Source organism: Symphalangus syndactylus, chromosome 1 (genome assembly GCF_028878055.3).
Source record: "Symphalangus syndactylus isolate Jambi chromosome 1, NHGRI_mSymSyn1-v2.1_pri, whole genome shotgun sequence".
Taxonomy (NCBI): Eukaryota; Metazoa; Chordata; class Mammalia; order Primates; family Hylobatidae; genus Symphalangus; species Symphalangus syndactylus.
The window spans coordinates 79,408,669-79,418,032 of NC_072423.2; the positions used below are offsets into that span (position 1 = coordinate 79,408,669).

The following is a 9,364-nucleotide window of genomic DNA, read 5'->3' on the forward strand; positions in this document are numbered from 1 at the left end:
GGCCCCACCAGAGCAGCTAGATACAGAGTGTCGATTGGTGCATTCACAGACCCTGAGCTAGACACAGAGTGCTCACAATTCCTGAGCTAGACATAAAGGTTCTCCACATCTCCACCAGACTCAGGAGCCCAGCTGGCTTCACCCAGTGGGTCCTGCACCGGGGCTGCAGGTGGAGCTGCCTGCCAGTCCCGCGCCATGCACTCGCACTCCTCAGCCCTTGGATGGTCGATGGGACTGGGCGCTGTGGAGCAGGGGGTGGCGCTCGTCGGGGAGGCTCGGGCCGCACAGGAGCCCATGGAGGGGGTGGGAGGCTCAGGCATGGCGGGCTGCAGGTCCCAAGCCATGCCCCGTGGGAAGGCAGCTAAGGCCCAGTGAGAAATCAAGCGCAGCGCCGGTGGGCTGGCACTGCTGGGGGACCCAGTACACCCTCCGCAGCCGCTGGCTTGGGTGCTAAGCCCCTCATTGCCTGGGGCCGGCAGGGCTGGCCAGCTGCTCTGAGTGAGGGGCCCGCCAAGCCCACACCCACCCGGAACTCCAGCTGGCCCGCAAGCACCACGTGCAGCCCTGGCTCCTGCTCACGCCTCTCCCTCCACACCTCCCTGCAAGCTGAGGGAGCCAGCTCCCGCCTTGGCCAGCCCAGAAAGGGGCTCCCACAGTGCAGCGGTGGGGTGAAGGGCTCCTCAAGTGCCGCCAAAGTGGGAGCCCAGGCAGAGGAGGTGCCAAGAGCAAGCGAGGGCTGTGAGGACTGCCAGCACGCTGTCACCTCTCAGTGAGATTGCTGGGTTGAATGGTAGTTCTGTTTTCAGCTCTTTGAGGCATCACCATACTGCTTTCCACAATACTTGCACTGATTTACACTCCCACCAACGGTGTATAAGCATTCCCTTTTTCCACATCCTCACCAGCATCCGTAATTTTTTGACTTTTTAATAATAGCCATTCTGAGTGGTGTAAGATGGTATCTCATTGTGGTTTTGATTTGCATTTCTCTAATGATCAATGATATTGAACTTTTTTTCATATGCTTGTTGGCCGCATGTATGTCTTCTTTTGAAAAGTGTCTGTTCATGTACTTTGCCCACTTTTTAATGTTTTTTTTTTTTCTTGTAAATTTGTTTAAGCTATTTGTAGATGCTGGATATTAGACCCTTGTCAGATGCAGAGGTAGCAAATATTTTGTCCTATTCTATAGGTTGTCTATTTACTCTGAAGTCAGGTAGTGTGATGCCTCCTGCTTTGCTCTTTTTGATCAGGATTGCTTTGGAGATTCAGGGCCTTTTTTGGTTCCATATACATTTTAGAATTTTTTTCTATTTCTGTGAAGAATATCACTGATAGGGTTCACACTGAATCTGTAAATGGCTTTGAATAGTATTGTCATTTTGGTAGTGTTCTTCCAATTCATGAACATGGAATATTTTTCAATTTTTTGAGTCCTCTTCAATCTCTCATCTTTTTTTAATAGTTTTCCATGTATAGATCTTTTACTTCTTTGGTTAAATTGATTTCTAGGTATTTTATATTCTTTGTAGCTATTGTAAATGATTTCTTTCTTTTTTTAATTTATAAAGGAAAGAGGTTTAATTGTTTAATTATCACAGTTCAGCATGGCTGGGAAGGCCTCACGGAACTTACAATGATGGGGGAAAGCAAAGGGGAAGCAAGGCACCTTCTTTACCAGGTGGCAGGAAGTAGAAAGAGTGAGGAGCAAAGGGGGAGAGCCCTTTATAAAGCCATCAGATCTCGTGAGAACTCACTCACTATCATGAGAACAGCATGGGGGAAGTGTCCCCATGATCCAATCACCTCCCAGCTGGTCTCTTCGTAGACAGGTGGGGATTATGGGAATTCCCATTAAAGATGAGATTTGGGTGGAGACACAGACAAACCATATCAGCCACTTATGTTATTTCTAATAACCCACTGCTCCCATTTCTTTTTTTTTTTTTCACTTTCTAAAACTGTTAGTCTGGTTTTAGGCCCATCTACTCATACCAACACTATTAATTACTTTTGAATTTTCAATATTTTTAATTTAAAAAAGCCCTATTGTTTTGATACTGTTTTATGTTTTGTGAATGTAATTGTTTTATGAATGTAGTTCCTCAAGGAAATCTTTCAAACCAGTTTTTCCATTTACTACATAGCACTGACTTATATTTTAAAGATTCTGAAAAACATAATTTTTTAATGTTTACGTAGTGCTCCATCAAAACATCAATGTACGAAGAATTTGAGCAGGATGAGGCATCATCGGATGGTTTTGTTTCTCCCCCCCACTTCCCCACCTCCACCAGGTCTATTTTTTATGGTTAGCCTAGAAGTAGCAAGAAGGATAAACTGAAGCAGATTAGAGATGGAGTCTGTAATCTAGGTGGGAAATAACAAAAGTCTTCTCTAAGGTAATAGTGGTGAAGTAAAAGCAAAAGGGTAGCTGACAGATGTTAGGAGGTGAAATGGCATAGGACTTGGTGAATAACTGGTTAGGAGAAGAGGGAAGAGAGTAGTCCAGGTTATCTTCAGAGTCATGCTTTGGACAACAGCAAGAATAGGGATTTCTCAAAGTCAAGTCCTATTATAAATATTTTCATTTTTATATTTCACTTTGAGTCTCAATTTAGTAAGATAACTTCCTTTTCATCAGCAAAACACCTGTTTACTGCTTACTAACAATATTAAGGGTGCAAATATTTACTAAATATATTTTTCTCATTTTAGAAAGATGCCTATCATTTTATTTCTAAAAAGGTTTAATTCTATTTAGAGTCATTAAAATACTTACACTTAAATACTCAAACATAATACATTAGGTGTGTTAAGCATATAGATGCTCGTCAAATGAAGAATATTGTCTGATTTGGTTTCATACACAATGAAGATAATTTAAAATATAAAAAATTGGGCTTAAAAATGCAGCCAACCACTTGTTTTATTAAATTTTACCAGGTATCTACTTCTAAAAAGTCCTTATCGGTGCCATTTCTTAAACCCAACATTTAGTAACTTAACAGATGTGTTTTTAAAATTAGAAATTTTACTTTCAATGTACTGATTTTATACTTAATTAGTGGCTTTAAAATTTTTTAGAATATGTGAAGACCTGCATTAAACCGTTCTTGACATTTTTCAAGGATTGTTTGCTAACTGGCTTGCTTTTACATAAAGTTTTAAACATGTCTACCATCGGTAGTAAACAAGAATGATCACTTGAAACTATGAAACCTACCAAACAAAGTGCCAGTGTATTAACACTGCTTTTTCTTTCTTTTATAAGAATCATTACTATTAACTCGTACTTGGTGCGCAGAGGATGCTATTTTCATGCTCTCTTTCTTTATAAAGATCTTCTCTATAGCTCCAGGTTTCCAAAGTATAACTGTGCATCTTCTCCTCCAGTCAACAAAGAATCATCCTGCACATTCCAACATAAAGAACGAACTGTAACAGTATGCCCTCCCTGAAGGCTAGTCACATGGGCCAATCCTTATGTTCATCAACCGAATCCTTCCTTTGTTATCCAAAGGAAGGATAACAAGCAATCAAGCAATGTTTCCATCTTTTCATGATATAGACCACCAATCAAATAGTCTAAAATATCTTCTTTCACGTTAACCATTTCTCCGACATCCTGGATGTTCAAACATGTAATTGGTTCATCAGCATCCAGATGATTAAGATCCCACCAGTAAAATCTTTCATCATGTGTCATGCAGTAAATCTGTTTGTAACCTTTCCCAGACCAACTGATACAGCTGACTGATGAAATTGAGTTACAGGTTGTAACCAGTGCACCCTCTTCATTATCAACATTAATATCAAATACATTTACCAGGCCATCAGGTAAACCTGAGATTATCATGCTGGGATTGCTGGGATGGAAATGTACTTGAGTGACATCATTGCTATGTGTCTCTGAATATGCACAATCGGGTCTTTAGTTGTAGATAAATCCTGAGAATTCATCCTTGCATCCCAAAACACCAACCATGCATCATCATCAACTTTTCTGTACCACCACAAATAATATGATCATTACAGTTAATATCAAAATGGATAAAAATATTGGAAGGGTAATCCTTGAAGAGCTGGACAGGTTTTTCACTGGCTACTCGAGCTTCCCAACATTTTACAGTGCCATCAGTGTATTCTGGATATACACCGTCACAGGAATTCACCAATTTGACTCCATTAAGAAGTCCGCGATATCCACTAAGTTCTCAGAGTACATTTAATCTTTCTCTATCATATATTCTGATTGATCCATTAGAATATAAAACAGCAACCAAGTTTTCTTTTCCTGCTTGCACAGTCTTTGATATGTCTATGCCAAGAAGGTAAGTGTGCTCTTTGGTTCCTGAGGAACATTTAACAATGTGCAGATTAGTAAACTATTCCTCAGTCTTTTCCATGTCAACAGTAGCATCCAAGGGTAGTAAAACTCCAGCAATCCCACTGTTAGGTATTTACTCAAGAGAAATAACAACTTATGTCTACACAAACACTTGTACACGTGTTCATCACAACTTTATTTATAACAGCCAAATCCCTCAGCAGGTGGCCCCCAGTGAGTACTGGAGAAAATGCAGGCTCCCAGATTTCTTTCTTAATTTCTTTTTCAGATTGTTTACTTTTGGCATATGTAACTGCTACTGATTTTCGAATGTTGATTTTGCATCCTGCAACTTTACTGAATTTGTTTATCAGTTCTAACAGTTTTTTGGTGGAGTCTTTAGATTTTTCTAAGTGTAAGATCATGTCATCTGTGAAAAATGCTAATTTGACTTATTTCTTTCCAATTTTGATGTCCTTTATTTCTTTCCCTTGCCTAATTGCTCTGGCCAGGACTTACAGTATTATGTTGAATAAAAATGGTGTAAGTAGCCAGGTGCAGAGGCTCACGCCTGTAATCCCAGCACCCTAGGAGGCCGAGGTGGACAGATTGCTTGAGGCCAGGAGTTCAAGACCAGCCTGGGCAACATGGTGAAACCCCATCTCTACTAAAAATATAAAAATTAGTCAGATACAGTGATGCATGCCTGTAATCCCAGCTACTTGGGAGGCTGAGGCATGAGAATCACTTGAACCCAGGAGGTGGAGGTTGCTGTGAGCTAAGATCATACCACTAACTCCAGCCTGGGTGACAGACCGAGACTCTGTTTCAAAAAAAAGAAAGGGTTGAAAGTAGGTGTTTTTTTGACTTGTTCCATATGTTAGAGGAAGGGCCTTCAATTTTTCCCTATTCAGGAATTGTTATATATAGCCTATATTATTTTGAGGTATGTTCCTTTTATACTCAGTTTGATGATGGGTTTTATCATGAAGGGATGCTGAGTTTTATTGAATGCTTCTTCTGGATGTGTTGAGATGATCATATAGATTTTGTTCTTGGTTCTGTTAATGTGATGTATCATATTTATTGATTTGCATATGTTAAACCATCCTTGCATCTCTGGGATAGATCCCATTTGACCATGGTGAATAATCATTTTAATGTGTTGTTAAATTCAATTTGCTAGTATTTTGTTGAAGATTTTTGCCTCTATGTTCAATCAGTGATACTGACCTACCATTTTCTTTTTTTGTTGTGTCTTTGTCTGGGTAATGCTGGCTTCATAGACAAGTTTGGAAGTATTCCCTCTACTTCAACTTTTTTTTAGGAGTTTGAGTAGAATTGGTTCTAGTTCTTTATAAAACATTTGGTAGAATTCAACAGTGAAGCCATTATGTCCTGGGCTTTCTTTCTTTTTTTTTTTTTTTTTGAGACAGAGTCTTGCTGTGTTGCCCAGGCTGGAGTGCAGTGGCATGATCTCGGCTCACTGGAAACTCCGCCTCCTGGGGTCATGCCATTGTCCTGCCTCAGCCTCCTGACTAGCTGGGACTACAGGTGCCCACCACCACGCCCAGCTAATTTTTTATTTTTGTATTTTTTTTTTTAGTAGAGATGGGGTTTCACCATGTTAGCCAGGATGGTCTTGATCTCCTGACCTCATGATCCACCTGCCATGGCCTCCCAAAGTGCTGGGATTACAGGCATAAGCCACCACGCCTGGCCACTTTCTTTCTTTTTTTAACAGCAAACTTTTTATTATGGCTTCAATTTTGTTACTCATTATCAGTTTGTTGAAGTTTTCTATTTCTTCATGGTTCAATCTTGATGGGGTGAACGTGTCCAGGAATGTATCCATTTATTCTATGTTTTCCAATTTGTTGGCATATAGTTATTCACAATAGTCTCCAATGATTCTTTGTATTTCTGTGGCCTAGTTGTTATGTTTCCTTTTTTGTTTCTAATTTTATCTATTTGGGTCTTCTTTCATTTTCTCTTAGTCTAGCTAAAGGTTTGTCAATTTTATCTTTTCAAAAAAATCAACTTTTCATTTTGTTGATTTCTGTATTTTTTTTGTCTCAATTTTATTTATTTTTGCTCTGATCTTTATTATTTCTTTTCTTCTACTAATTTTGGGTTTGGTTTGTTCTTGCTTTTCTAATTCCTTGAGGTGTATTTTAGGTTGTTTATTCGAAGTCCCTTTCTACATTTTTGATATAGCCATTTATTGCTATAAACTTCCCTCTTACTACTGCTTCTGCCACATCCTATATATTTTGGTATGTAGTATTTCCATTTTCATTTGTTTCAAGAAATTTTTAAATTTCCTTTTAAATTTCTTCATTAACCCATTGATCATTCAGGAGCACATTGTTTAATTTCCATGTGCTTGTGAAGTTTCTGAGGTTCCTCTTATTATTGATTTCTACTGTTATTCCATCATGGTCAGAAACACATACTTGATATGATTTCTGCATTTTTGAATTTGTTTAGACTTGTTTTGTGGCCTAAGATATGGTTTATTTTGGAGATTATTCCCATGTGCTGATGAAAAGAATGTGTATTCTGCAATAATTGGGTGAAATGTTCTGTAAATGTCAGTTAGGCCTAGTAAGTCTTGGGTATAGTTTAACATTTTTTTTTTTTGGCTTTCTGTCTGGATGATCTGTCCATTAATGAATAGGGTGTTAAAATCCCCTACTGTTATATTTCAGTCTATATCTCCATTTAGATCTGTCAATGTTTGCTTTATATACTTGGGTGCTCTGGTATTGGGTGCATACATATTTGTAATTGTTATATTCTCTTGCTGAATTTACTCTATCATTAAATAGTGACCTTCTTTGTATCTTTTTACAGTCTTTGATTTGTAGTCTGAGATAAATGTAACTACACCTTCTCTTTTTTAGTTTCCAGTCCCATGAAATACCTTTTTCTACCCCCTCACTGTCAATCTATGTGTGTCTTTATAGGTGAAGGTGGTTTCTTGTAGGCAGCATATATTTGGGTCTTGTTTCTTTATTCATTCAGCCATTTTATGCCTTTTATCTAAGAGGACTGAGTCCATTTATATTCAGTATTATTCATCATAAGTAAGGACTTACTACTGTCATTTTGTTGCTTGTTTTCTGGTTGTCTTGTACATCCTTTCTCCTTTTCTTCGTTTCTTACTGCCTTCTTTTGTTGTTAACTTATTTTGTCTTGTAGCATGTTTTAATTTGTTCCTTCTTATTTTTAGAAAATCTATACAGGTTGTGGATTATGGCTACCATGAAGCTTACAAAAAGCATCTTATAAGTTATTTTAAAGAGATGACAACTTATCTTAGATCACAAAAAAAACCAAAATAATTCTGCACTTTAACTCCATACCCCCACATTTTAACTTTTAGTTGTCTCAATTTACATATTTTTACATTACCTATTTCTTAACAGGCTGCTATAACTATTATTGTTTTTGATATATTTGTCTTTTGGACTTCATGCTAGAGCTATGAGTGGATTGCACAAAACAATTGCAATATTAGGTTATACTGGGTTTGTCTGAGCTGAATACTTAATTTTACCTGTAGGCTTTATACCTTCAAATGTTTTTCATTTTTTATTTTTTCCTTTTGGCATTTTAGTGTTTTTTTTTTTCAGATTAAAGATCTATCTTTAGCATTTCTTGTAAGATGGGTGTCGTGGTGGTGAACTCTCAGTTTTGTTTGTCTGAAAAAGACTATCTCTTCTTCATGTTTGAAGGATAACTTTGCTGGGTACAGTATTGTTGAATGGCAGGGTTTTTTTTTGTTTCATCACTTTGAAAATGTGGTCTCACTCTCTGTTGGCTTGTATGGTTTCCATTGAGAAGTCTGTTGCTGGACAAATTGTAGCTCCTTTATGTATGATTTGCTTCTTTTCTCTTGCTGGTTTTAGGACCTTCTCTTTGTTCTTGACCTTTCAGAGTTTGTCTTATTTGGGTCAAATCTGGTGATCTCTTACCTTCTTGTACCTGGTTATTTATATCTTTCTCAGGTTTTGGAAAGTTTTCTATTTTTCTTTTTGAATATGCTTTCTACCCCCCCCTTACTCTTGTTCAACTCCCTCTTGAACACCAATAATTCTTGTTTGTTTTTTTGAAGTAATTTTCTATATCTTATAGGTAATCTTTTTTCCTTTTCACTCTTTTTTTCTCTTTTCTCCTCATACTATATATTTTCAAATAGGCTGTCTTCAGCCTCATTGATTCTTTCCTGTGCTTCGTCCATTCTGCTGTCGAGAGCCTCTAATAACTTTCAGTTCAGCACATGTATTTCTCAGTTCTAAGAGTTATGTGTGATCTTTTTAATTATTTCAATCTTTTTGTTAAATTTCTCAATTGCTTTTCTGTGTTATCATGAAGATCATTGAGTTTCCTTAAAACTGCAGTTTTGGGCTGAGCATGATGGCTCACACCTGTAATCCCAGTGCTTTGAGGAGCTCAGAAAGGAGACCTACTTGGGGCCGGGAGTTTGAGACCAGGCTGGCCAACATAGTGAGACTCCATTTTTACAAAAAACATAATTAAAAAAGAAATCAGCCAGGTATGGTGGCATACATCTGTAGTCCTAGCTACTTGAGAGGATTGTTTGAGTCCAACAGTTTGAGGTTGCAGTGAACTAAGATCATGACACTGCATCCAAGCCTGGCCTCGGTCTCTAAATCAAACAAACAAAAAAACCCTGCAGTTTTGGATTCTTAGAGAGCTCACATATTGCCATCTTATTAGGGTCAGTCACTGGTTCCTTGCTTTTTCTATTTGGGGAGGTCATGGTTCCCTGTTCACAGTTGTTTCTTGTGGATGTAGTCTACATGTTTGCATTGAGGGATTAGTTATTTAAGTCTTCTTTGTCTGGCTTGTATTGGGTATGTTTGTGCAGAGCTTCTTTACCACTAGGTTGCCTGGCTCCTTTATAGCTGTAGGTGGTGCCTTAAATCCAGGTTCACCAAGCTGTAATAAATGGTATGAATGCTGCCCTTCTTGAATGGGGGAGGCCCCAAAGAGGATATTCCAGCA

At 38.3% G+C, this 9,364-nt stretch overlaps 1 pseudogene; it reads right to left on the reverse strand.

The window, feature by feature from the left end:
* Positions 1-3,245: 3,245 nt before the first annotated feature.
* LOC129488374 (WD repeat-containing protein 89-like) lies at positions 3,246-4,542 on the reverse strand (annotated as a pseudogene).
* Between the last annotated feature and the right edge of the window lie 4,822 nt (positions 4,543-9,364).